Genomic DNA, 25,593 nt, shown 5'->3' with positions numbered 1-25,593 from the left:
ATGGGTCCGTGTCTAAGGTGGAGTTCGTGGTTACCTCATGGCTCCGTGCTCTTCTTGCTGCTACTCGTGTCAGTTCTGTGTTCTTCTCGGACGGTGGCTGCTCAGGCTCAGATGCAGCCACGGACCGACCCAACCGAAGGTATGTACCCATGCATCTTCACTCGTCGGTCCTTGAAAGCGTGAATTCTGTTGGATCCTCAATGCTTGGGTGGCAGCGGCGGCGGTGAACGCGATACTAGCGAAGCTAGGGCTGAAGGCGCAGCCGTCCTGGAACGTGAGCGGCAACCTCTGCAGTGGCGCCGCCACGGACGACTCTGTGATACTGGACGACAACCCAAACTTTAACCCGGCCATCCAGTGCGACTGCACGGACCAGAACGGCACCATCTGCCACGTCACCAAATTGTACAAACCTTAATCTCTTCTCCTGCATCTGTATCAGTCAGAAATGATCAACATGTGAAGTGACTATTGATCTTATTTTTATATTCTTGGATGGAGCAGCAAGATAAATGATCTGGCCGCTGGCCCCATCCCGGAAGAGCTGCGGAACCTCACACACCTCACCAAACTGTATGTGTTTCCTCACTTCCACCCTCGAAACGCTCACTCGGGAATAGAAAGATAAAGGGAGCCCAAAGATAAAACCCATAACTGAGTGCAGATATTTGCCTTTTGGGCACCAGTGCACCTGGTTGCACAAAATATATTTTTAAAGAAATTATTAGTATGAGCAAAAAATCTCAGAACAATCATGTATGAAGATTTCAATCTTCATAATCGTCCTTTGAAGTTTCAAAATATAATGTTCCGATGTTGATATTTGCAAGAGGAACAAGTAAAACCGGTCAAATAGGCAAATTTAAAATCGTAAAAACATGACCAAACTTCTCATGTTTACTAAGTCTCCTACATAAATTTTACATCGAGTCATAAGTTTGACTAAACATGCAGAAGGGAATATCAAAATCTATAATATCATATAAATACATTATGAAAAAAATAGCTTATGGTCGATCTATTGTTATTAATTTGGGAGTGTATATCTTCAGACTTTTTTGTATATACTCGGTCAAATTATATACCATTAACTTTTTAAACTAAATTTATATGTCATGTACATTTTTTCGAAAAAAGGACGCTTTATTACTTCAGAGTTTGATGTAATACACCTGGCCTCTGCATAACTAAGATGCACACAACTCGGTCGACTAAGCTTTATGGTCCGCTGCACCCATGCCTCTCTCAGCCGCAAGGACGGGGTGGGCCTAGTAGTCAAGCAACAGGGTGGAGACAGCCCCCCAAACGTTCCCATCATATTCTTATGAGGAGGTGATTGAAAGACTCGAGGCTTTCGCCTCTTCGTACAACAAAATAAAAGTAAGGGAAGACCAGCCGTTTGTAGATACAAAAGAACCAAAAAAGTTGAGCTACAAAAAGAGCTCTTAGAATAGGCGAACAAATCATGGTGAAGGAGCCGCTATCCTTAGACTATGCAGCCACCCATGTTGGATAATAAATTCCTTGGCCGTATTCTCCAATCGTGTAGACACCTCCGTAAAGAGGTCGCGGTCCTCCAAGCGCTGAAGCGGCGACGATGAACGGAGCGTAGCCGTAGATCGGTAGATTACCTGCATAAGAGAAGAATTAGTGTCATTGAAAACATTGTCATTTCTACATAGCCAGAGCGATCATATGACGGCTAATGCTCCCACCCTAATAAGACTCCTAAACCTGACCTCAATCCCATTTAGCCAATTGCCGAAAATATTTGCAATGCTACGAGGAGAGTATAAGCTAGATCCTATCTGAATGATTGACCATATAGCTTTAGCGAACCTGCATTAAAAGAAAAGATGTTTAATTGTCTCGTCCTCGTGACAGAACACACATCTCTTACATCATGCCAGTTCCTTCTTGCAAGGTTATCTTTGGTGAGGATAACACCATGACGCAAATACCAGGCAAAGACCTTCGTCTTTAGTGGTATCCTCAGCTTCCAAATCCTTTTATTATTATATACCGGTTGAATAGGTTGAATCAAAGCTTCATACATGGATCTCACTGAGAATTTACCATTCTTGTTGAGTTCCCAGCGAAATAGATCTTTCCCTTGTACCAATTGGATAGAAGCTAATCTTTGTAGCAATTCGTTCCAATTGGTTAATTGGAGACCGACTACATTACGCCGGAAGGTCATAGATAGTGGATAGGTTTCCATTACCCTCTGCAGGGTCACATCCTTATGACGTACAATCCTATATCAAGTTGGATATTGTTCCCGGAGTGTAGTTGTTCCCAACCACCTATCCTCCCAAAAACGAATTTCCGACCCGTCCCTAATGGAGAAAGACCCATGCGGAAAGAAGTGCTTCTTATTAGCCATAATGCCAGCCCAAAAATGTGAATCTCCTGGTTTCCAATAAACCTGTGAAAAAGCTTTGGAGCCGACATACTTCCTCCTTAACAAGGTTTGCCATACCCCCTCCTCGGTTAAGAACCTAGCCAACCATTTTCCTAATAGCGCTTGGTTCTTAACCTCTAGATCGTGGATGCCAAGTCCACCTTGATCCTTGGGGCGGCAAACAACACTCCATTTCGCCAACCGATATTTTTTCTTCTCATTATCTCCTTGCCAGAAAAATCTTGATTGGAGATAATCCAATCGATGAAGAATTCCTTTCGGCAATTGGAAGAAAGATATCATGTATAGTACCATATTTGTGAGTACTGAAGTGATGAGAAACAATCTTTCACCAAGAGATAGTAGTTTTCCTTTCTAACTGCTTAGTCTATTCTGCAACCTTTTCTCGACATTTTTCCATTCGGCTAGTGTAAGTCTCCGATGGTGTATCGGGATACCCAGGTACATATATAGGGACGAAGGTAGTATCACAAAAGGATTTCACATATAGATTTTTCTATTGGGAAGGAAGAGATGAGTGACTAGGCAAAACTTTTGGTATCAACTGATGCAAATGTTCTATATTTAGTTGCCACATGAGGCTGGATGTGATTACCTTGGTCCAAATGCGATGACTTACCATATCACTGCATATTAAATCGATCATACAAAAAAAATAGAAGAGGAGATTCACAATCATGCGGCAGGATGATTATGAAGTTTTTGAGCCTACTATGTTCTACCTGATTTGCTCCTGCAGCTACACGTTTGTTGTTCCTCCTTGTCCATGAACTTGGAGTAATCCTCCTCTACGGCATCCTTTGTTTCAAACCTTTGAAATTGTTATTGGGGAAACAAGTAACTTGTTCATGTCACCTCTTCCATAAACCGTACACTTTTGGACGCCTCCCTCTGTACACAACAAACTAGTAACTACTTATATTAAAGCTACATGCTTTTTTTGCTCTCTCGTTGCACGGGAAATGAACAATGCCACATGAAGAGTGCTCCATTTTGCTTGTTTTCCCTTCTTTTACCTTCAGACAATAATTTGTCCGCAATAATTCGCTGGTAGAAATATTTAACTCTCGAAATAATTTTTCGTCAGCAGCAATATTCAACTTGTTGCACAGGGCACCATTTATGGCGTGAACAGTGCAACATAAACAGTGGTCCATTTTGCTTTTTTTTTTACTTTCTAACAACATTTTTTGGTAATAATTTGTCGATAGAAATATTCAATTTTCGAAGTAATTTTTCGTCAGTAGAATATTCAAGTTTCAAAGTAATTTGCCACATGCTGATGTTAAGTACGAAATAGACTGTTAATTCCTAATAGTAATTCCTTCATGGCATATATTCATGTGACGGTAATTTCTCAGCAGCGCACAAACGTGATAATTTGAACACGAAACAACCTCAAACATAGTTCTAGACGGTAATTACCCGCCAGTATTTCTTCACCGGTGCACAACGCAGTAATTTGAAAAAAAAAAAACCACGTTCACCATCTTTTATCTAGGGAAAATATTATTGTGACCTTCTATGACACCATCATAAATATATACTTCACCTTCCGTCACCTCTTTTACCCGGGAAGAATACTGTTTGCCTCCTTCTACCGTACCTTTAGAAAGGAATACTAACGTCACCCTCACTACAGAAACAAAAACATTGCATCATCAACCCCATCTTTTAGTCGGGGAAAATAGCACCGCATTTTTTCTGGTATTTGTCTAAAAAAGACTTGCTCTGTTATTCGTCACACCTTTTAACCGGCGCAAGTTTTCCCTCCATTCACTACAGATACATTATTGTACTTTTGGCATACTACCCATTTTTTTCATCACCCTATGATCATATGGTGTTTTTCGTACATACTACTCTCTTTATTTCATGGCTTCGAGATTACCTATGGGTGATCAGGAAAAATGATCCATGGTGCTACAGTACCACATTTATGTTTTCCTTAAACAGTTCTTCTACACTAGCACTTCTATAGTACTTCAGTAACCTATACAATGTAGTACTTCGACAATATTACTTCACCTGCTACCTCTTTCAGCTGGACAAAATACTAGCATTTTCTTTTGTAGCTACTCGGGAAACAAACACACAACTTCATCCACCGCCTCTTTTAGTCGGGTAAAATAGTATTGCCTTCTAAATAGTGTCTGCCAAAAAGACTTACTCTGTTATTTATCACACCTTTTAACCGGCGAGAGTTGTCCCTCCGGGCACTGCAGCTACAACTTAGTACTGCTAGCATAGTACCCAATTTTTCCATCACCCTACGATCATCTGTGGTTTTGATACATACTACCCTCCTTTTTTATCGCCTTGGGATTACCTAAACGACATTGAAACAATTGAGCTATGGCGCTTTCACGTTTCTTGAACAGTTCTTCCACACCAGCACTTCTATAGTGTTTCAGTAACCAAACATTTTACTACTTACAATATCACTACCAACAATCTAAATGCCAAGGGCACGGCATGCCGCTACAGAAAACTTCCTAGTTCATATAACAAGACACAAGAATACCTTGTAAGACAGAGAAACACAAGATCATCATAATAAGCATCAGAAGTCACACTAGATCAGATACTAATATGAGCAATTATGATCATTAGCAAGAGAGAATCACAAGTTCATCATACAACTATGGTGTCAAGCTACGAGCACAAAAAAGTGGGTGTCATACGAAGACCGTAAGTTCACCATCAAATGAGGGGTTAGTATATACCACCTCATCAAAATATACATGCCATCAGAACTTTTTAGGCCCTAGTTACCACCAAAATATACATCATTATCCATTCATCACAATCATTCATGCATCGTCACTCCACACTCCACGACCCGTAAAGAGCCCTACAACTATTACATATTGTAATAGTGCTTGCCGAGGTAGCTAGGTTTTTTGCCAGAGTGTCGTATGTTGCTCCGCCATGCCAACAAAGTTGACACCCTCTGCAAGTGTTCTTGATGAGGTAGCTGAGAGCCACCGTGAGAGACTCCTCGCTGAATCCAAATATGTCCATGGTTGCCTAGTAGAGGTCATGGTGCATGTTAGTAGGCTTGTTGTCCCTAATGGCGTGCGCAACATGTTTGACGGCATCGATCAGGCTAGAGAAGTCGCAGATCTCATTGTCATCAGAGGATCCCCTCTTCCCCTTGCCTGCTGGAGGTACCAGACCCTCAGAAGTTTTCTTAGGGCCATCGAGGAAGACGGTCTTAGAATCATGGGTGTGTACATAGTCAAATGAAGGAGTACAGATGGGCTCACCTGAGCCGATGTAAAACTTTTCGGTGGCCAGACTGAGGAGAAGATGAACTGCATCTCATCATAGCTTACGTGAGCGAGGATGGTAGTGATGGAGGATTGTATTGATCGAGGATGAAGTGAAAACAAGTTGTAAGAAAATGCGCTAACTGTGATGTGGCTCTAGCAGTGCTCAGTCTCGAAGATAATCGTGAAGGTGTCCTCACACCATTGAGCTTTGATGGGGTATGTGGCTTGGTCACCTGGAGCAATAAGACCCTCACTAGTAGAGAATAGGCTAGTAGAGGAGTGGCGAAATCATCATTAGTGTCACTATTTTCTCACGCCACTAATTTGAAGCCATTGTTAGTAGGTAAAGGTTGCGTTGCTATGCAGGGCAACCATTAATTCGCCAATTTGTAGCATTGAAACTTGGACGCCACGAACGAACTTGCTCAACAGTGGCATGTAGGCCAGGCACGCCACATGTGGATTTCACCAAGCGGTAAATAATTCCCGCGCTATTAAATTAGAATTTTCTTCAGTTTAATACGGCAAATTAAAATAAAAAACATTTTTTTGGTGAAATTTAAACCAGCAAATTTCATTTAAATTTAGGACATATTACATCAATTTGAATTTTTTTAGATTGAACTAAAATTAAACAAAATTGATAACCGCCACTGCAATGTTGGTACAACCTCGCCGAAGAGGTTAATGTCGAAAATACCATTGGCGTCATCGCCGGAGGTGATGAGGTCAACGGTTGCGCCTCGTCCCTATACTTTCTACTCGCTAATTATGGCACCACCGTTCACCGTCGTTGGTAAGGTGCACCTCATATGTTGGGAGAACTCACTACTAGAAACAAGGGCTTTTATCCTGTCCTCCAAAGAGCTTTTGCACCGGATTTGGCATGAACCGGTGCTAAAGGGGTCATTAGCACCGGTTCATGCGATCTGGATGTCCAGGGGGCATTAGCACCGGTTCGTGCGGGACCTTTAGCACCGGTTCGTAACACGAACCGGTGCAAAAGGTTTTTTTGCTCCCCACGCACCTCCACACCCCCCGTGGATCGCCTTTTTTAACACTGTAAAATAGAAAAGAAAATGATAGAAAATTCAAAAAAAAAAATCTTTTGAGATTCATGTTACACAACTTACTATTAGGGAAAATTAACAAATTTGAATTTCAGTTTTTTTTTCAAAAAAAGTTTGAAGAATGGTAAAACCGCATTAACTTTTGCATACGACGTCGAAAAAAAACGTATAATATATCAAAATCATCGTGGGAAAAAGTTACATCCGAATTCACCCGGGTTTACCCGGTTAGCCAATTTTTAGATTCTCAAAATTCCAAATTAAAATATGAAAGCAGGAAGATTTTAGTTTTTTCTAGAAATTTAGGATTTTATATATTTTTTTATTTTTCAAAATTAAAATTAATAATTGCATCATGCATCATGCATAAAGATTACACTCTGCAAATTATAAGTTTTTCAAATTTTCAGGTTTTAGGTTTGGCAAAAAAATTAAAAAATTGAAAATAATTAAAAATAATACAAATTATAAAGTTAATGTTTATTTATTTATTCAAGATTATTATTATATCATTACTTTTGTTTATTAAAAGAATTATTTGAAATTCGAACAATAAAGAAATATGACATGGCCCGATATGTTAATAGGATTGATATGATACTACTATCACATACATGCGCGCGAAGCACTTGGATACGAGATGGAAAGGAACTTGGAAGTTAAGCGTGCTAGTGTTAGAGTAGTGGGAGGATGGGTGACCGAGCGGGAAGTCTAAGCACGAGTAAGTATTTAGACTAGAGATAAGGGTAGTGAAATAACTAAAATAATACGAACCGGTGCTAAAGGTCCTCTCGCTCGGGCGCCCGACAGCCGCCACGTGGTGCCCCTTTAGCACCGGTTCGCAATTGAACCGGTGCAAAAGGGGGGGGGGGGGCTTTTGCACCGGATGCTTTGCACCGGTTGGGCATCCGGTGCATATGGCTCTTACCAACCGGTGCAAAAGCACCATTTTCCACTACTGACTTGGCGGAAGCTCTCCACCATCACGCAGTGTGCGCCATCCTTGGCGGCGGATTCTGCAGCCCGCTGTGTCTAGATCTCTGCCATGACCCACACCTCGACGGTGATGAATTCATGTGCGGCCGACTACCGCTCCATGAACTGGCGAGAGAACTCGGCAGTGCAGGCCATTTGCATGGAGTTCGTCTCCTCGAGAAGGGCAGCGCAACGCCTCTCCCACATCACCGTGGAAAACAAAGCGAGGAGTGTGGGCTGCTCTTGGTATGTTAGAAGTTCTGCCGCCTTATCCCCTTCATCATCGAAATCGTTATAGAAGTTCATCTCGTCATACGCTGGCAGAGGCATTGGCTATAGCGGCGGTGGGGATGGGGGGTAGCGTGGTGCAGGTGATTTTCTCCCATGTGTTGATGAAGCGGTGATGCATCATGGAGGAGGTTGTGGATGTGGTGAACAGCGAGCGATGTGCTCCATGGTGGAGGAAATGTGACAACTTTCCTATGACGACAACAAGCGAGAGGATGTGTCGTACGTAGATTAATCGCTGGCGTCGGGAGCCGAGTTGGCATTGTGTGGGGATGTGGTGAAGTTTATCGGTGCATGCAGGAGAGCATCGCCGCGTGGAGGAATTGCAATGGTGTGAGCAGGGTAGCTGCATCATTAAAATAGGCTGACCGACCACCTTGTGTCGCTGATATGGCGATCCATAGAATGGTTTGTTAGCTTTGAATAAATGTATGTTGAATGTCTAGGAAGACGCATGCTTTTCCTAGATCAAGTGACGTGACAAGTCATGGCCTTATTCAAGTGGTGGCATGAAGAGCCACGCACATACCACTAAATCTGCCCAAAGTGGTGCACACTCAACACCACCGATAGCTGCAGAACAGTGGCGTTCTTCAGTGCCTAGCACCACCATAAATACACGGCCAGTTCAATGTTCCTGACCCATTCAACCTGGTTTTTCATTAGTCACCACAGACTATTAATGGGCCTAGACTGGTGGCATTGCGGATTCTACCATGCCACCATTATTTACCGCGGTATTGTACAAATATGGCGTGCCAGTAATTATACGAAAGTTCTAAGCATATCCCTACTAGGGCCTCCACTTTCTCAAGTGATTGTACACCTGACCTCAGCTCCATAGTGCTCAAACAGAGCCTACACAACGATAGTCAGATGAACCTCCTTGGAGCGCCACTCTTGACAAGTTCACACATCTTCTCTAGAAATGGTTCCCTTCATCCTCCATGATGGGTTCAAGCACCGCCAATGAAGGCACTACTACTTTCTAAGGAATGTGATGAAAATATCTGGGAATAAACAACATTGACCAGAGCCCGACTAACATCGTCACTAATCGATTCCTACATTCATTATGCATGACATATCTATTTAAACACATGAAAATCAAACTGAATACAAGATGCACATGCAATAACTACCACATCCAGTACACAAGCTAAAGGTTCATAATTAAGCTAGACAATAGGTCACCCCCAAAGCACTACACGTGATCTATCTAGGAATTAATGATCTAGAACAAGCTTAGACTGCTTAGTATGTTTTTTATTTTTAGATGGTTGATATTTGTATCGATCCTCGTTGATCCATGAATTGTAACTCTTGAATATTCATATTTTTAATAAAAGGCTGTGTGCATCAACCGATGCAGAGGCCGGGGCTACCCCCATTTCGAAAAAAACAACAAGCTCAAGCTAACCAACCTGTACTCATGCTCAACATAAAACTAAATCATAATACAAGTAGAAATAAACTTCAGCAACCTACCATACTACAAGCACAAGTATCTACCCTACCAATGATTGATTTCGACAACCTACCATACTACAAGCTCGCGCACACACACACACATCTACTCTGAAAAAGAAATACACATGCACAACCTAGCCAGATCTAAACTACCAAGATCACAAATCTAACCAACCAAGGTAGATATATATTGGTTGCCTACACCAATTAGCAAACGTGGGACCATGAAAAAGGATCGCTCGATGAAGAGGATGAAGTAGGTTTGCCTCTGTCACCGACCGGAGATAAGTGTGATGTTTAGTTGCTCTCCGATGGGCTAGTGCTCAAAGGAGGGAAATGGTGGCTTTTGAATGGGTGGTGGGAGTGGAGGGTAGAAATAGAGGAATGTTTCACCGGCAAGTGACAGAATTTCTCCATCCCCTTTTTCGTTGCAGCACGCAACGTCCGGCTGTCTCCATGCATGGTCGGGGGAGCTCATGCAGCTTGCACTTTCTTTTTACAGCTGGGGATCAGACCCGAGGGTGGCTCCAAGGAAACAGCCAAACCGACCGTTCCTAGCGAGCATATCTCCAAGGTCCTTTAAGTTACACATTGGATGGGCCAAAGAATAGGCTAAGCATCCAATCACCAAAATTTCACATACATCGGGCGTTGGTGCCCTCCATGCGGGCAACCTATCACGCACTATGTGTGATCCTTTCTCTCAAATCAGTATGTTTCTTACAAAAAAAATCAATGCAGGTTTGCAAACTTAGTAAAATGTCATTAACAATCAATTATAGATGTTATTACTATTGGCGAGTTTATTTATTGTCTCTTTTTAAAACTCCGCTCTTCTTATTAGTAAAAGGTGAATATATATTTTGGTCCCTCCACTGCTGCATAGTCTTAGTTTGGTCCCTTAACTCGGATTGGGATAATATAAATTTTAGCCCTCTAGTATCAAAACCTTCTATTATTTGTATACTATCTCCCATAAAAATTATGAGGACATGTTGGACATTTATCACACATACGAGACGAGTAAACACAAACATTGTCAAAACAATAAGAAGAGAAAGCGGAGTGACAAATAGAGAAGGTGAAATCGTAGCACTGATGGTTCGGTGGGTGGAAACTTTGTTCAGCTTCACGTTAAAACAAAAGTTAACAAGCCGCTAGCGTGTTTCACCTCGACGATCCGCAAAGGTGTGAGGGAAGTATATCTTGTCAAATACAATAAAGTTCCAAAGTTTTACAACCATTCCACATCAAAATTGTTGGACCGTTTATAAAAATTTGTACTAAATTACCGAATTTTAATTGCTTTGAATAGTTGAATGCCTAAGATGCGACTTGATGTAAAGTTCCAAATCGCCCAAACCCAGTGTAAGATTTATGTGATTAACGTTGTTGGTCTCTGATCTTGTCGTTGCAGGGACCTCAAGAAAAACAGCTTTACCGGCCCATTGCCAGCTTTCATCGCTGAACTGACTACTCTGCAGTACTTGTATGGCTTCAAACTCAAAAACAACTTTGCATTATACGTGTTGATTTGAATCAAGCTTACATTCTTTTACTCCAATATCACAAGAACCGTGGGCACCAATGCATTATCTGGACCTGTGCCAAAGGAGTTCGGGAATCTTACAGATCTATTAGTACTGTAAGATAGAATCTTGTCTTTCAATTAGTAATTTTAAAGAGTGGTATCTTCTAATCAGTTTTAATTTTTTATAATTCAAAACGAATGTGTTGTACAAATTCCAATGTATACTTAGTCGGACAAAGTGCATAAAGTTGTATATTTTAGGATAAGTAGAACCCCAATAAAACAGACCATCTTCCTCAATAGATGTTGAGCATCATTTAGGCTTGTAAAATGGATTCAGTGGCACTTCCTTTTCAACATTGCCATATAGTTGACCTAGATTATCTTATCCTTTCAGTGGATTGGGATCAAATCATTTTAATGGCTCACTTCCAAATGAGTTAGGAAAATTGACAAAACTACAGCAGATGTAAGTAATCTATTTGGTCACTTTAATTTTTCCTTTGCATACGTCCTACCTTTAAATTGTTCAGATTAACAATTATCTGCTTCAGTGGAAAATGATTGGTGTCTTTGAATTGTAGGTACATTGATAGTAATGACTTCAGTGGTCCTCTACCAGCGACACTGTCCCCGCTTACGAACCTGTCAATTTTGTAAGTTTGCAAGACAATCTCAGTCTAATTCATACCAATTTCAACTTTCAACCAATAATCTATGGACACTCTTGTCATTGTGCATCCAGGTGGGCATCAGACAATAATTTCACCGGGCAGATACCTGATTATCTTGGGAGCTTCACCAACTTGAACCAACTGTAATATATATGTTCCACCAATCACCCATGTTAATATTTGTCAATAGTTTTTCTTAGCTTAAATTGAAGCCAAATGCACTGATAAGTTTAGAATTGATTTGCATTATTTTCTTACCACCACAAAACGTGTATCATATGACAGGAGGATCCAAGGGAACTCTTTTCAAGGACCGGTTCCCATAAGTCTTTCAAATCTCATAAGTTTGACTAGCCTGTAAGTTTCTAAGTAGTTTTGGTTTCAATTGTTGCATTCTCTTTGCAAAGATAAGGTTATGGCATTGATACACACATTGTAACAGGAGAATAGGAGACATAGTAAATGGAAGCTCTTCAATGGAGTTTGTCAGAAACATGACATCTCTGAGTGAGCTGTATGACACACGCTCTCCAATTTACATTACATCTGGGTTTAAGATCCTAAAACTTCAACTACTTGAATTGCAGAGTATTGAGGAATAGCAAGATATATGACACACTTTCGTCGGTAGAATTCTCGAAATTTGAAAAAATAACTTTAATGTAAGCATTTTCCTTACCTGAGAAACCACATTCAAGTGGTTACTTTTCTACTACGAATAATTTCATTTAAAAGTTTGGTACTATGCTGTCTAATAATCCTTATTCCCTTGGTGCAGGGATTTGAGTTTTAATAATATCACAGGCCAAATGCCTTTATCAATCTTTAATCTTCCATTTCTTAGTTTTCTGTAAGCATTACTTGATAATGTTTTCTCATAATGTCTTCTTAGAATCATTTTTCTCTGATGTTTTGAAATATCCTCTTTCGAAAATATGTTCGAATCAGAATTCTTGGGAATAATAGTCTTTCTGGAAGTCTACCACCTACGAAAAATGAGCAACTTACCAATTTGTATGACAACATGCTCCCTCAATTCCACTTCATATTTACTCTGTGAAAACAATATGTCACAAACTTATTACTTACTTTATTATGTTTATTGCAGAGATTTTTCATATATACAACCATCTCTCAGGAAGCTTTCCTGCTTGGGTTACCGAGAAAAACTTGCACTTGTATGCTTCATGATATTTAATGATTAAACATTCGGAGCCACTCTGATTGCATTAAGCAAAAAACTCTAATTTTCCACCTCATATTTTGTGTTTTGTGCTTAGGAATTTGGTGGCAAATGACTTTGTGATGGATAGCTCCAATGACAGGTACTTGCTGCATTTCACCTATTAAGTTTGATGCACCAACTAGTGGAACCACAAGTTCGAACTGATGGATAAGGTCGGACAATCCAGATATACTTGAACACCTCTCTTACTCGTGGATCGATAAGTTCTAAACGTGATAGAGGCCAAGCAATTTTTATTGAATGGGAAAACAAGAGACCTAGACAAAAGACTTCTGTTCTGATACCATATTAACTTTGAAGCACCAACCAACCAACATTCTGAACTAAGGGAGAAGGATGCGCTATATCAACCTCCCCTCCCCCCAGCAAGGCCTTAGACGTAGGATCGGTGAATCCACTTAATATTTTTATAAACATTATGATGTTTGTGTGTTGAAATTGAGACCTCTATTCATACAATGTTAGGACATGTTCGTTTAATCCAAATCAGATAGGTCTAGATTGAGGCCCAATCTCGGATGTCCATCCCCATGATGCACTTTTTCAAGATTAGGTGGTCTTTGTTTACACCCTGGAAACTTTAGATCCTGACTCAACCCGTCCAACTTCTTCAGCTTTGTATAGAACTATTTTCTCCGCACTTGACCCATGCAAAATTATCCATGATGTGACACACTGAGAGAGGTTGTCGGGTGTGAAATGTATGGTGATATAGATGACTTAAATGAACATGTATATTTTGGAGGGGCTAATAGGGATTGGTCCTTACATGGATAGGGTGATGGAAAGGGATCACCCCAATCTAAACCTGGATTGGTTCCATGCTTGGAATGAATCCCAACAAAACAAACAAGCCTTTAATTTTCCTGTACCAGTTAGTAGGACCAAGAGTCAAAGAGAAGGTTGGATAATCCAGATATATTTCAACAACCGTTCTCTTGTTTGACACAATAAGGCTTAAAATTTCTAGAAAGAGGGTATGCGATTTTTTTCTTGTAAAGTGTGAAAGCCAAGACTTAACCCAACAAGTCTTTTCTGATACCATATTAAATTTCATCCACTAACTAGTGTAGAACTAAAAGCATGAACTAATAGAGAGGGGTGAGCTATATATTTCAACATCGTCTATTCCTACAAAAATTCAAATCAGCACAATTATTTATGTTAGTGAGGTATCTGAAAAATATGCAGTGTTTCGTAAGTAAAACCTAAAATATTCTCTTTTTTCATTTGTAGTGTTTTGCCATCGGGATTGAGTTGTCTTCAGCGAAATACCCCCTGTTTTCTCGGATCTCCGCAGTGTAAGCCTTATACTATTTGATTTTATTTAAATCCACGGGCCATAATTGCAGGTTTCCAAGTAAAAGATACTGATTTGTAACTTACATGCAGCTTCCTCCTTAGCGGTTGACTGTGGAGGTAGTAGAACCATTTCAGGCTCGGACAATTTGATGTATCAGGCTGATAATTCAAATCTTGGTGCCGCATCTTATTTTGTTGCGGGTGCACGCTCATGGGGTATTAGCTCCACTGGAAGATTCATGGACCCACCCAACGGAACTTTTATAATCTATGATTCACGCCAATTTCTAAACACACTAGATTCTGGGTTGTTCCAAACCGCAAGAATGTCACCATCATCTTTGAGATACTATGGCATTGGACTCGAGAATGGAAACTACACAGTAACACTTGAGTTTGCAGAATTTGAATCCCCTGATCCAGTGGCTTGGAAAAATAGAGGAAGGAGAGTCTTTGATATCTATCTCCAGGTTGCTTAGAAACTTTAAATTCTCTGATATCTGGTACTGTATTTAGCTCATATATTGTGACCAATACATTCTTTTGATTGATATCTATATAGGGAGAGCGCAAGGAGCAGAACTTTGACATAAAAAAGGCTGCAGGAGGGAAATCCTACGTTGCCGTGAAGAAGCAATATTTTGTTCTTGTGGTAAAAAACTTCCTTGAGATTCATCTTTTCTGGGCTGGCAAGGGTACTTGTTGCATTCTTACACAAGGCTACTATGGGCCTGCAATATCGGCTTTCAGCGTAACCCCAAGTATGAACCTGAACTCGAACTTATTTTTTTCACACGGAGTTGTAATTCTATTCACAATGATGAGTTGAACTAAAATCAACTAACACATACTACTATTATACCTCCCATGGTCCCAAAACATGCCTCCTATGCACAATATCAAAGTTTATAGCTTCTACCATTAATGCATATTGTCAAGCTTCATGTACTAGCCACACAACCAAAACATTAAACTGGTAGAAATAGCTAGGCAATTCACGTATACACATCAACACCCCTCATCACGTGTGATGGGATAATAGAAATGCAATACATGGAACTCAGAGGTAGGCACACGAGGCCTTGTACATGGATAGAGGGGCACCAGGAATTTTAGGATAAATTGCGCCACATCGTACTTGAACTCGGACTCGATAGCTACGCTCTGATACCATGTCAAGGTTCATGCACTAGCTAACACAACCAAATGTCTAAACTAATGGATAGTGATGGCAATCCATTTATACACATCGACACATTTAAAATCTAACAAGAACATGAAACTTTAATTTGATATTACCTCCATGGAGATCATCACGCTAACAAGACCTTCTCTTGAGCACCAGGATAGATCCTAGGTCTAGCCAGCTGGACCAGATAGTAGTGGGAAATTAAGGCCATCCCCATTATGGAGGCGTTGCTTGGGCTGCATGAGGAGTGCCCGATGTGGTAGCTGGAGAAATAATGAATTTTTACCGGCTACAATATATTCTCCGGGTAGAAACACACAATAAAGTTATGTTGAATGCAGTCTTACGCGTCTTGAAATAAAAGCAACCAGAATTACTAGAGCATCAATATGAAAATGAGGGTTGATATTTTATATATTTCATTTTGTCCGTTCTGCACTCGTATCTATTATAGTAGTTTCCATCATTATATTTTCAGTGCCATGGAAAGTGAAATCACATCCCGTTAGGCCTCTGCTCAAATTAATAAATTTAGACACTGCTCATCAAAATAAATGAAAAGTTGGATAAAAGTATCAATTTGTCTTGCAATCTACTGCAAACTATTATGGAATACTAGGTATGGAGTTACGTATTTGTAAGAAAGTTTTAGCGAAGTGCAATATCTAATACATGTAATCAGACCTTTCGTTCAACCTCTTTTGAAATATACTAACTTTTTAGACATCACATTTATAAAAAGTGAACATTGTGTCAGATTTCAGCCCTACAGTGTATAATTTTGTTGCAAAGAAGAAACATAGTAAAACCCGTGTGATTGTCGGAGCTATACTTGGTGGGGCAGTTGTAGGATTGTTAGCATTTGCCGGAATCTTTGTTTGGAGGCAGAAAAGGAGAAAACAATCACAGGAGCAAAAAGGTATAGGATACACTAGGAACACATTTTGTGTTTTAGCTGAGCAAAGTACTAGTGGAAGTACGCTCATTATATCTTTTGTGATGTCTTGCAGAGCTATACAATATTGTGGGAAGACCTAATGTCTTCAGTTATGGGGAACTGAGGTTAGCTACTGAAAATTTCAGTTCTAATAACCTTCTTGGTCAAGGAGGTTATGGGCAGGTCTATAAGGTTGGTTCACCCCGTACAATGCTACAGTCTTAAAATTTCTTTGAAGTGTTTGTTCTAGAAGTAACTTATGATAAGCTAGGTGTACAAGTAAATATTAGAGAGGACACACATATCTATATGAGTTATTTTAGTTTTTGATGAGATATTTATAAAAATCCTAAAATGAAAGGGGGATTTCTTTTAGTGTATGTAGAGAAAATGATGTTTACCGTGCCATACCTGAAACTTCCATTAATTGTTGAAAAATGTTGCATTTTTGTAGGGAAAGTTAACTGATGGGAGGTTTGTGGCAGTGAAGCAATTGTCTGAAACATCTCTGTTAGGTTGATCTCCACCACGTTCGAGCCCAACGGCTCGACGTGCCCTTTGACCGCGCCCTGATCGGGGGCGCCCAACCATTCGCTGGTTGGTGGGCCCCTGTCGCCTGCACTATATAGAGTGGTGGGGGCCAGTGGCACAGGTTACGAGGTTGCCCTGAGCAGCCACTCGCCCCACCAGACCCACCGATTAGGGTTAGTGCGGTGCCGACGGGAAGCTCCGCCGCCACCACTCCCTCACCGATCCGCCGCCATCACCACGTCAACGTCGACGGGTTCGTTCTTCTCGCAGCAATAAGGTAAACATCACAGCAGTCTTGGTATCTCTCCCTCCCTCTCACAGTACATGAATACAATTTGTTACAGAGATATGGTTACTACCGATTAAGATCTAGGCTAGTTGATCTGCGAGATCTATCATTGGTATCAGAGCGTCTAGTGATAGATCCTAATCGGTAGAAAAGAAAGAAAAAAAAAACCCTGATCCTCCCTGTATGCAAAAGAAAGGAAAAGTAACCGGTGACGCCATTGGGCTCGCCGGCAAAGTTTGTGCCGCCGAAAGGCCGCGCCGCCCCACTCGATCCCGATGCGCATCGGCATGCCGAGGCATCGGGAAGAAGGGCCACTCCATTTTGCGCAAGCGAGACGGAGCAAGGCAAAGAAATTCTTACCGGCCGGGGCCTTGGGCTCGCCGGCGAGAAAGAACAGAGGCAGTGGGGCCACCGCAGCCGCCATCGCCGACAGTCAATGGCTGCTGCTGCTGCCTGCAAAGAACAGCGCCGCCTCTGCGCCGCTTGCCGGAACCGCGCCCACCCTCGGGTGCACGCGCCGCCGGCAAGAGGGCCAGGGGGGCGCCGCCGCGTCTTCTGTCCGCCGTGCCTGGTCGGGTTCTGGTGGTAGAGGAAGAGATAAAAAAAAAAAAAAGGGAACAGGGCGGCGCGTGGGCGTGTGCAGTCAGCGCCGCCGCCGACCGTCGCCGGCCGCTGCAAGCTATGCAGCGCGCGGACGACCAGCAGTTGCTGCTGAGAGAGGACAGAAAAGAAATGCAAAGGGGGAGGAAATCCGAGCGCCTCGCTCGTCGCCGGCGTGCTGCTGCACGTGCGTGCGAGGAACAGCCGGCCGGCGCCGCCGCCACAGAGAGGAGGCGCGCGGGGCAGAGAGGGTGGCCAAGGGGAAAACACTAGGGTTAGGGTTCTGGCCGTTTCGGTCCCCTTTATACCAGCCGAAATCGAAGGGCCGCCGTCGGATTCGATCCGACGGCCAGAGAGGGCCGCAGCGTGGCCACCGTGTGCGGGCCGCGTCGGCGCCGCGTGCGGGCCGCGTGGGCTCCGCTGGCTAGGCCGCGGGCAGGCCGCTGGCAGGCCGCGTGCGGGCCGCGTGGGCGACGCATGCTGGGCCGCGTGGGCGACGCTTGCTGGGCCGCGTAGCAGGCCGCAGCATGTGCGCCGCGCTGTTGCGCGCCGCGCGTGGGCGCAGCCCTGGCCGAGCAGGCCACAGGCCGTGGGCCAAAAGTCTGGCTGCACAGTTTTACAGTTTGTCTGTTTTTTTGTTTTTCCAGAGGCATTTTTAGGCAGTTTTGGGTCAATTTTGGCCTAATTTTGTCCAAGTTTTTTCTAAACAAATAGAACCAACGTGATATTTGTTTAGGAATTAAAAGTGAAAGATATGCCTCTGGAAAGTTCAAAAGTTAATAGTTCAAAGTAAAGGTTTCCGCTGCAATAGTAAAAGAAGTTTTTTTTGTCAAGTTTTTCCTGAGCAAATTGAACCAACGAGATATTTGTTTTGGAAAATTAAAAAGTAACAGAGATGCTTCTGAAAAGTTTAAAGTTTAAAGTTTGACTTCAAAGTTTCCGCTGCAAATAGTTAAGATGCATTTTCAATTTGGAAAAATGCAAAAGTGATGATTAAAATTTGTAAAGTTGCTTAAAAGTGATTGTTGAAACAATTATGATATGTCATTTTATGACCAACGTTATTGATGGCATGATCATGTTTTGTTGTAATAATATGTGCAAAAGTGATAATCAAAGTGATTATTGTGACAATTATGGTTCTGTTATTTTTTAACCAACGTTATTAATGACATAATCATGATTTGTTGCAATAAGGTGTGCATTTATCTCTATTTTCTGCCCAACGGTGATATAGATTTAATTGCATAAACAGTTGTATGTTCTAATTTTGACCAACGTTGGATTATTGCATGCAATTGTTGTTATGATCTCATTTCATTGTAGTTTTAAAGGAGGGTACTACTTGATAACTTGTATCAATGATGTTCCAACCCTCAGAGGTGACAACTACACTGAAGGAAGAAAGAAGGTCGATTTGTGCTGAGGTGGACTGGGTTCCCCACAGCCGGTCGGACCAAAAGATCCAGATCGAAATGACAAGGATAATGATGCTGCATGGCAGCATAAAAGGGTGGCTATGTGCCATTTATAAAGAATACAATTGAGAACGCTATTGTGGGCTCAATTGCAAAGTATGCTTCCGTATGGGAGTATCTTGAAAGAATAAAGAGCCAGTTCACTGGTTCTTCAAAGATATGTGCGACCCAGCTGCTGTAGCAACTGGTGACAGAAAAGTACACATGGACAGGAAGGACATGGCAAGTGTGCCATATGGTGTAATAATGCTTATGTGGGTGTTGTCTCAGTGTGTAATGTGAATGAAAAAGTGTTGTCCGCGTTGGACAAAGAACAAAAAGAAAAGAAAAGAACTGATGAATCGTCGAAATATGGCATTGTCGCTTAGGCCATATTTCGAGGGGGAGAATAGAAAGACTTGTTAAAAATGGTATTCTTCCTCCATTAGAATTCTCAGACATAGAACAGCGCATCGATTGCATTAAAGAAAAAATTGTAAAGGTTGATTAAAAAGGGTGCAAATCGATGCACGACAACACTAGAAATAATTCACACCGAGATATGTGGATCATTTCCTGTGAAAAGTGTGGATGGTTATGATTCGTTCATAACATTCACGAATAATTACTCCCGATATGGTTATATTTATCCAATAAAAGAAAGAACAGAAGCGTTGGATAAATTCAAAATATTCAAAGCTGAAGTTGAAAATCAGCATGATAAAAGAATAAAGATAGTCAGGTCTGATCGTGGAGGGGAGTACTACGGTCGACATACTCCATATGGCCAAGTCCCTGGACCCTTTTGCAAGGTTTCTACAGGAGATCTGGAATAGTCGCCCGATGCTCGATGTCGGGCGAACCTCAGCAGAATGGGGTAGCTGAAAGGCGCAACCGTACCCTTATGGATATGGTGCGCAGTATGATGAGCTATTCCACCCTACCATTGGGATTGTGGATTGAGGCGTTAAAAAACCGCTATTCACATTCTAAACAGAGTACCAAGCAAATCGGTGCCCAAAACGCCGTATGAGCTATGGACATGGAGAGTGCCTTCTCTAAACCACCTGAAAGTGTGGGGGAGCCCTGCTGAGGCCAAAGTATTCAATCCAAATATCGCAAAGATAGATACCAAAATAGTCAGCTGCCATTTTATTGGCTATCCTGAAAAGTCAAAAGGTTATCGTTTCTACTGCCTAGAGAAATACACAAAGTTTGTGGAAACGAGACATGTTGTCTTCTTAGAGGACGAAATGATGAGGGGGAGCATGGTAGCTCGGAAAATTGATCTTGAGGAGAAGAGGGTGCATGCACCTAATCCGATGACTCATGAGCCATTTTTTGCGCTACCATGTGCACCTGTACCGACGATCCCTGCGATTGTGGTGCAAGCGCCTGTTGCAACTCCACCCATGACAACGATGAGTTAAAATTCGGAACTTGTCCGTCAGGAGCCGAATGAACCATTTGTTGAGCATGAAAGGGAGCAACAACAGCCACCTCCTGAAAAGTACAAAGCACGACTTGTGGCAAAAGGATTTACACAAAGAGAAGGGATAGATTACAATGAGACATTTTCTCCGGTCTCATGTAAGGATTCCTTCAGAATCATCATGGCACTAGTTGCACATTTTGATTTAGAGCTGCATCAAATGGATGTAAAGACGGCATTTCTAAACGGGGATTTAGAAGAAAATGTCTACATGAAACAACCTAAGGGTTTTATCATGGAAGGCAAGGAAGAAATGGGATGCCGCCTAAAGAAATCCATTTATGGACTAAAGCAAGCCTCCAGACAGTGGTATCTAAAGTTTAATGAAACAATTAAGAGATTTGGATTTAAAGAAAATATTGAGGACAATTGCGTTTATGCAAAGTTTAAAAGTGGGAAATATATTTTCCTAATCTTGTATGTGGATGATATTCTCGCTTGCCAGCAGTGATGTTAGTCTACTGCAAGAGACAAAGAAGTTCTTGTCCTCAAATTTTGATATGAAAGATCTTGGTGAAGCGTCATATGTTTTGGGCATAGAAATTCACCGAGATAGAAACAATGGAGCATTAGGACTATCGCAAAAGGCTTATTTAGAAAAGATTCTAAGTAAGTATAATATGCATAAGTGCGAGTGCCACACCTGCCCCTATAGTCAAGGGCGACAGTTTTGGGAACCATCAAAGTCCCCAAAATCAATACGAGCTCGATCAAATGAAAGCGGTTCCATATGCTTCGGCTATTGGAAGCCTACAGTATGCACAAGTGTGCACTCGCCCTGACTTAGCATTTATCACCGGAGTACTCGGTAGATATCAAGAAAATCCAGGTTTCGAACACTCGGAAAATGGTAAAGAAGGCATTGCGTTATGTGAAAGGCACAAAGAGTTACATGCTAACATACAGAAGATCTGATTCCCTAGAAATAAGAGGGTATTCAGATGCAGATTTTGCGGGGGATAAAGATGATAGAAAATCCACATCTGGATATGTATTCACCCTCGCAGGGGGAGCTATTTCGTGGAGAAGCTCCAAACAGACCATAGTTGCATCATCCACGATGTATGCAGAATTTATAGCATGTTATGAAGCCACGGGGCAGGCATTATGGTTAAAGAAATTTATACCCGACTTGAAAGTGGTAGATTGTATTGACAAACCACTAAAGATGTACTGCGACAATGAGCCTGCAGTATTTTATGCTCACAACAACAAGTCGAGTAATGCTACTAAACCGATTGAGGTTAAGTATTATGTTGTGAAACACAAGGTCCAGGATCAAACTATAAGTCTCGAGCATATAAGGACAAAAGATATGCTTGCGGATCCGCTAACGAAAGGCTTACCACCCAGCGTGTTCAAGGAGCACGTAGCCGGCATGGGTTTAAGGGAAAGTCTTACCTATCCTGGATCATAAGAGGCCCAAAAGTAAAAGAATTTGTTTCAAAATAGAGAAGTGCATTGTGGCTGTCTGATTCCATCGGCAATAGAGCTGTGACGATGAAACATGCCCTATGGACTGATCTAAAATGGAACGAATAAAATAAAAGTATAAAGTTAAAAGTAAAGTTGAGATCAAAGGGGAGAATGTTAGGTTGATCTCCACCACGTTCGAGCCCAACGGCTCGACGTGCCCTTTGACCGCGCCCTGATCGGGGGCGCCCAACCATTCGCTGGTTGGTGGGCCCCTGTCGCCTGCACTATATAGAGTGGTGGGGGCCAGTGGCACAGGTTACGAGGTTGCCCTGAGCAGCCACTCGCCCCACCAGACCCACCGATTAGGGTTAGTGCAGTGCCGACGGGAAGCTCCGCCGCCACCACTCCCTCACCGATCCGCCGCCATCACCACGTCAACGTCGACGGGTTCGTTCTTCTCGCAGCAATAAGGTAAACATCACAGCAGTCTTGGTATCTCTCCCTCCCTCTCACAGTACATGAATACAATTTGTTACAGAGATATGGTTACTACCGATTAAGATCTAGGCTAGTTGATCTGCGAGATCTATCAATCTCATCAGGGGAAAAAGGAATTCGCAACAGAAATAGAAACTATATCCAAGGTCCAGCACCGTAATCTTGTGAAGTTGTATGGTTGTTGCCTTGAGGGAAATAAGCCATTGCTGGTCTATGAGTACCTGGAGAACGGAAGCCTGGACCATGCTCTGTTCGGTACACATTTTGTTGATTGACGAAACTAATTTTTTAAAAATTTAGGCTTAATTAGTCTACACAACTAAAAATGTAAACCTACATCCACAGGAAAAGGAAATGCAAACCTTGATTGGTCAACACGTTTTGAGATATGCTTAGGCATTGCAAGAGGTCTGGCCTATCTTCATGAAGAATCTAGCATTCGTGTGGTGCACAGGGACATAAAGGCCAGCAATGCCTTACTTGATGGCAATCTCAATCCGAAGATCTCAGATTTCGGGCTCGCCAAACTTTATGATGAACAGGAGACGCATGTCAGCACGAAAGTTGCTGGTACATTGTATGTGCATTTCCACTTTGTTAACCTTTATGTTTACATACTATATTTTCACATGTATGCTAATGATGGTTATGCTCTCCTTTGTGAAGTGGTTATCTTGCACCAGAGTACGCCATGAGGGGCCATGTGACAGAGAAGATTGATGTGTTTGCTTTTGGCATTGTTGTACTAGAGACTTTAGCTGGAAGACCAAACTATTACACTACTGAGGACCAAAAAAAGATTTACATTTTTGAATGGGTAAGCTCAATGAATGCTTCGCAGCTCCAGTATTCTATGTATTCATAGAATTTAAAATCAAACTCTCCCACCCCAGTTTTGGCATATGTTAGTGCCTATGTCATGTAGAAGAATTGCAGCAGATTTGCTACAAATATATCTTAATATAATAGTTCAAGATTTAGTCTGCTTGATTTTTCTAACACAATGTGCTACATTTTATCTTACCATCTCGACGCTTTCAGGTCTGGGAATTGTACGAGGACAACCACCCTCTGGACATGCTGGACCCGAGGCTCAAAGAATTTGACACGGAGGAGGTGCTCCGGGCCATCAAGGTGGCACTTGTGTGCATCCAGGGCTCGCCCCACCAGCGGCCGTCCATGTCGAGAGTTGTGGCCATTCTGACGGGCGATGTTGAGGCGCCAAACAATGTGGCCAAGCCCAGCTACATCACAGAGTGGCAGGTCAAGGGCAACGGCGACACGAGCTTCATGAGCTCCGAGCCCAACGAGCAGTCGAGCTTGGCTCCGAGTACCGGATTAGTGCAGTTGCCGTTCGTAGGCTCATTCATCAATGAAGAAGGCCGTTGAAATTTGAAGGAAATATTCCCTAGAGGCAATAATAAGTTGTATTATTCTATATTTCTTGATTCATAACTAGGAAACATGCCCTTGCGTTGCAACGGGTTACAAAAGGTGATGCAAGGGGATTTGCCATAAACCCACCAATATTCTAAAAGTGAAGGCAATTCTCATAATCATCTGATCAATCATCTTGTTCAATTTCAAACTTTATAAAGTATATGTGTGCTTGTCCAATAAATATCGATCAAAATATTGTAACACCGCTAGTGTAATGGAGTTTTTTTTAATTCATTTGGAGTTGTCGTTTTCATGAGGTTGTAGTCAAGATTAAAACTAAATAAATGCTGGTAAGAAATAAGAGAAAAATATTTCTTCTACATGGGCATCGATCTTGCTATTGTCATTCAGGCTCTCCAAACTGATCTTTTCCAACGCCTGCGCATCAAAAGCACCCTAGACCCAGCTTAGTGAAATTCTCATGGATACTCAGCGCTGTAAAAGTAACTAAATCAAATATGGGCGTTACATTAATTACCTATTTAGTCATGATATGTACATAATCAGCGTACAACATCTCTCACCAGTATATTTTAAGATTGTGAGAACAATGTTTTTCAGGAGCTAGCCAAGAAACTTGTCAGTACCATATTTAGTTCTGAAACGTAGTACTTCTGCAATGGATCTGAAACGAATAAAACTATCGCAGGACTTGAGCTAGAGTCTCTAAAATATAACAGCTCATTGGTGTGGCTAACCCCATCACATGGAACCTGGTAGTAAGTGCCGAGTGCCATGGAGATCCTCGCTCAGGAATCAACCAAAGGCACGATGATGAGAGCACAGAGGGGAGCAGCCTGATTGTCTGAAGATGTTCTGCATCCTAGCGGAGCTTTTCTCAGCGTCCAGGGGATCAGATCCTCGTGCGCGAGCAGAAGATCTGCAACCTAGCGGAGCTCTTTCTCACCATGCATATGGAGCCGATGCTCGTCCGCTACCTGCAAGCACCGCAGCCAAGGCCGTCGAGCCCCCTGTATCTCATGTGGCAGGATAACGCCCAACCCGCCCCGGATTTTCGCTGGCATTTGCGCCATCGAGCTGTCAGGCCTTCCTCAGATCCCGGGACTCCCCTCCAGGATCGTGACGATAATTGCTGCCTGAGCTCGTTACGGGGAGAAGCGCTCACAATCGCTACGGAATCAGCGACGCAGAATCGCTGCTGCGCCCGGTACGAATCAGCGGCGCCAACGGGGGCTTTTTCTATGCGCACCACATCGGCGAGCGCTGGCAGTGCCGCCGCAATTCGCCTCGCCATGCTGCCGCTATTTTTCTGGATCGGGATCTGAACAAAGGAAACACCTAACGCGGACGGGAAGAAACCAAGCAGTCTGGTAAGATTTTTATAGGAATCACCAGCATAGGAGAGGATGTATATAACGGCAAATTTTCGTGAGGGAAGGGGCAGAAATCAAATGGAAATACACCAGGATTTGAGTTCAGAAAGAACTCGACCTCGGCCTGGAACTTTGGAAGGCCACGGACCTCTAC

General features: G+C 42.3%; 1 pseudogene; it reads left to right on the top strand.

Moving 5' to 3' along the window:
* On the top strand, positions 1-24,054 carry LOC124672430 (annotated as a pseudogene).
* The last annotated feature ends 1,539 nt before the right edge of the window (positions 24,055-25,593 follow it).

Source organism: Lolium rigidum, chromosome 7 (assembly GCF_022539505.1).
Source record: "Lolium rigidum isolate FL_2022 chromosome 7, APGP_CSIRO_Lrig_0.1, whole genome shotgun sequence".
Classification (NCBI taxonomy): domain Eukaryota; kingdom Viridiplantae; phylum Streptophyta; class Magnoliopsida; order Poales; family Poaceae; genus Lolium; species Lolium rigidum.
Note: the sequence above shows the minus strand (reverse complement) of the source record. Positions and strands in the feature narration are given on the sequence as shown.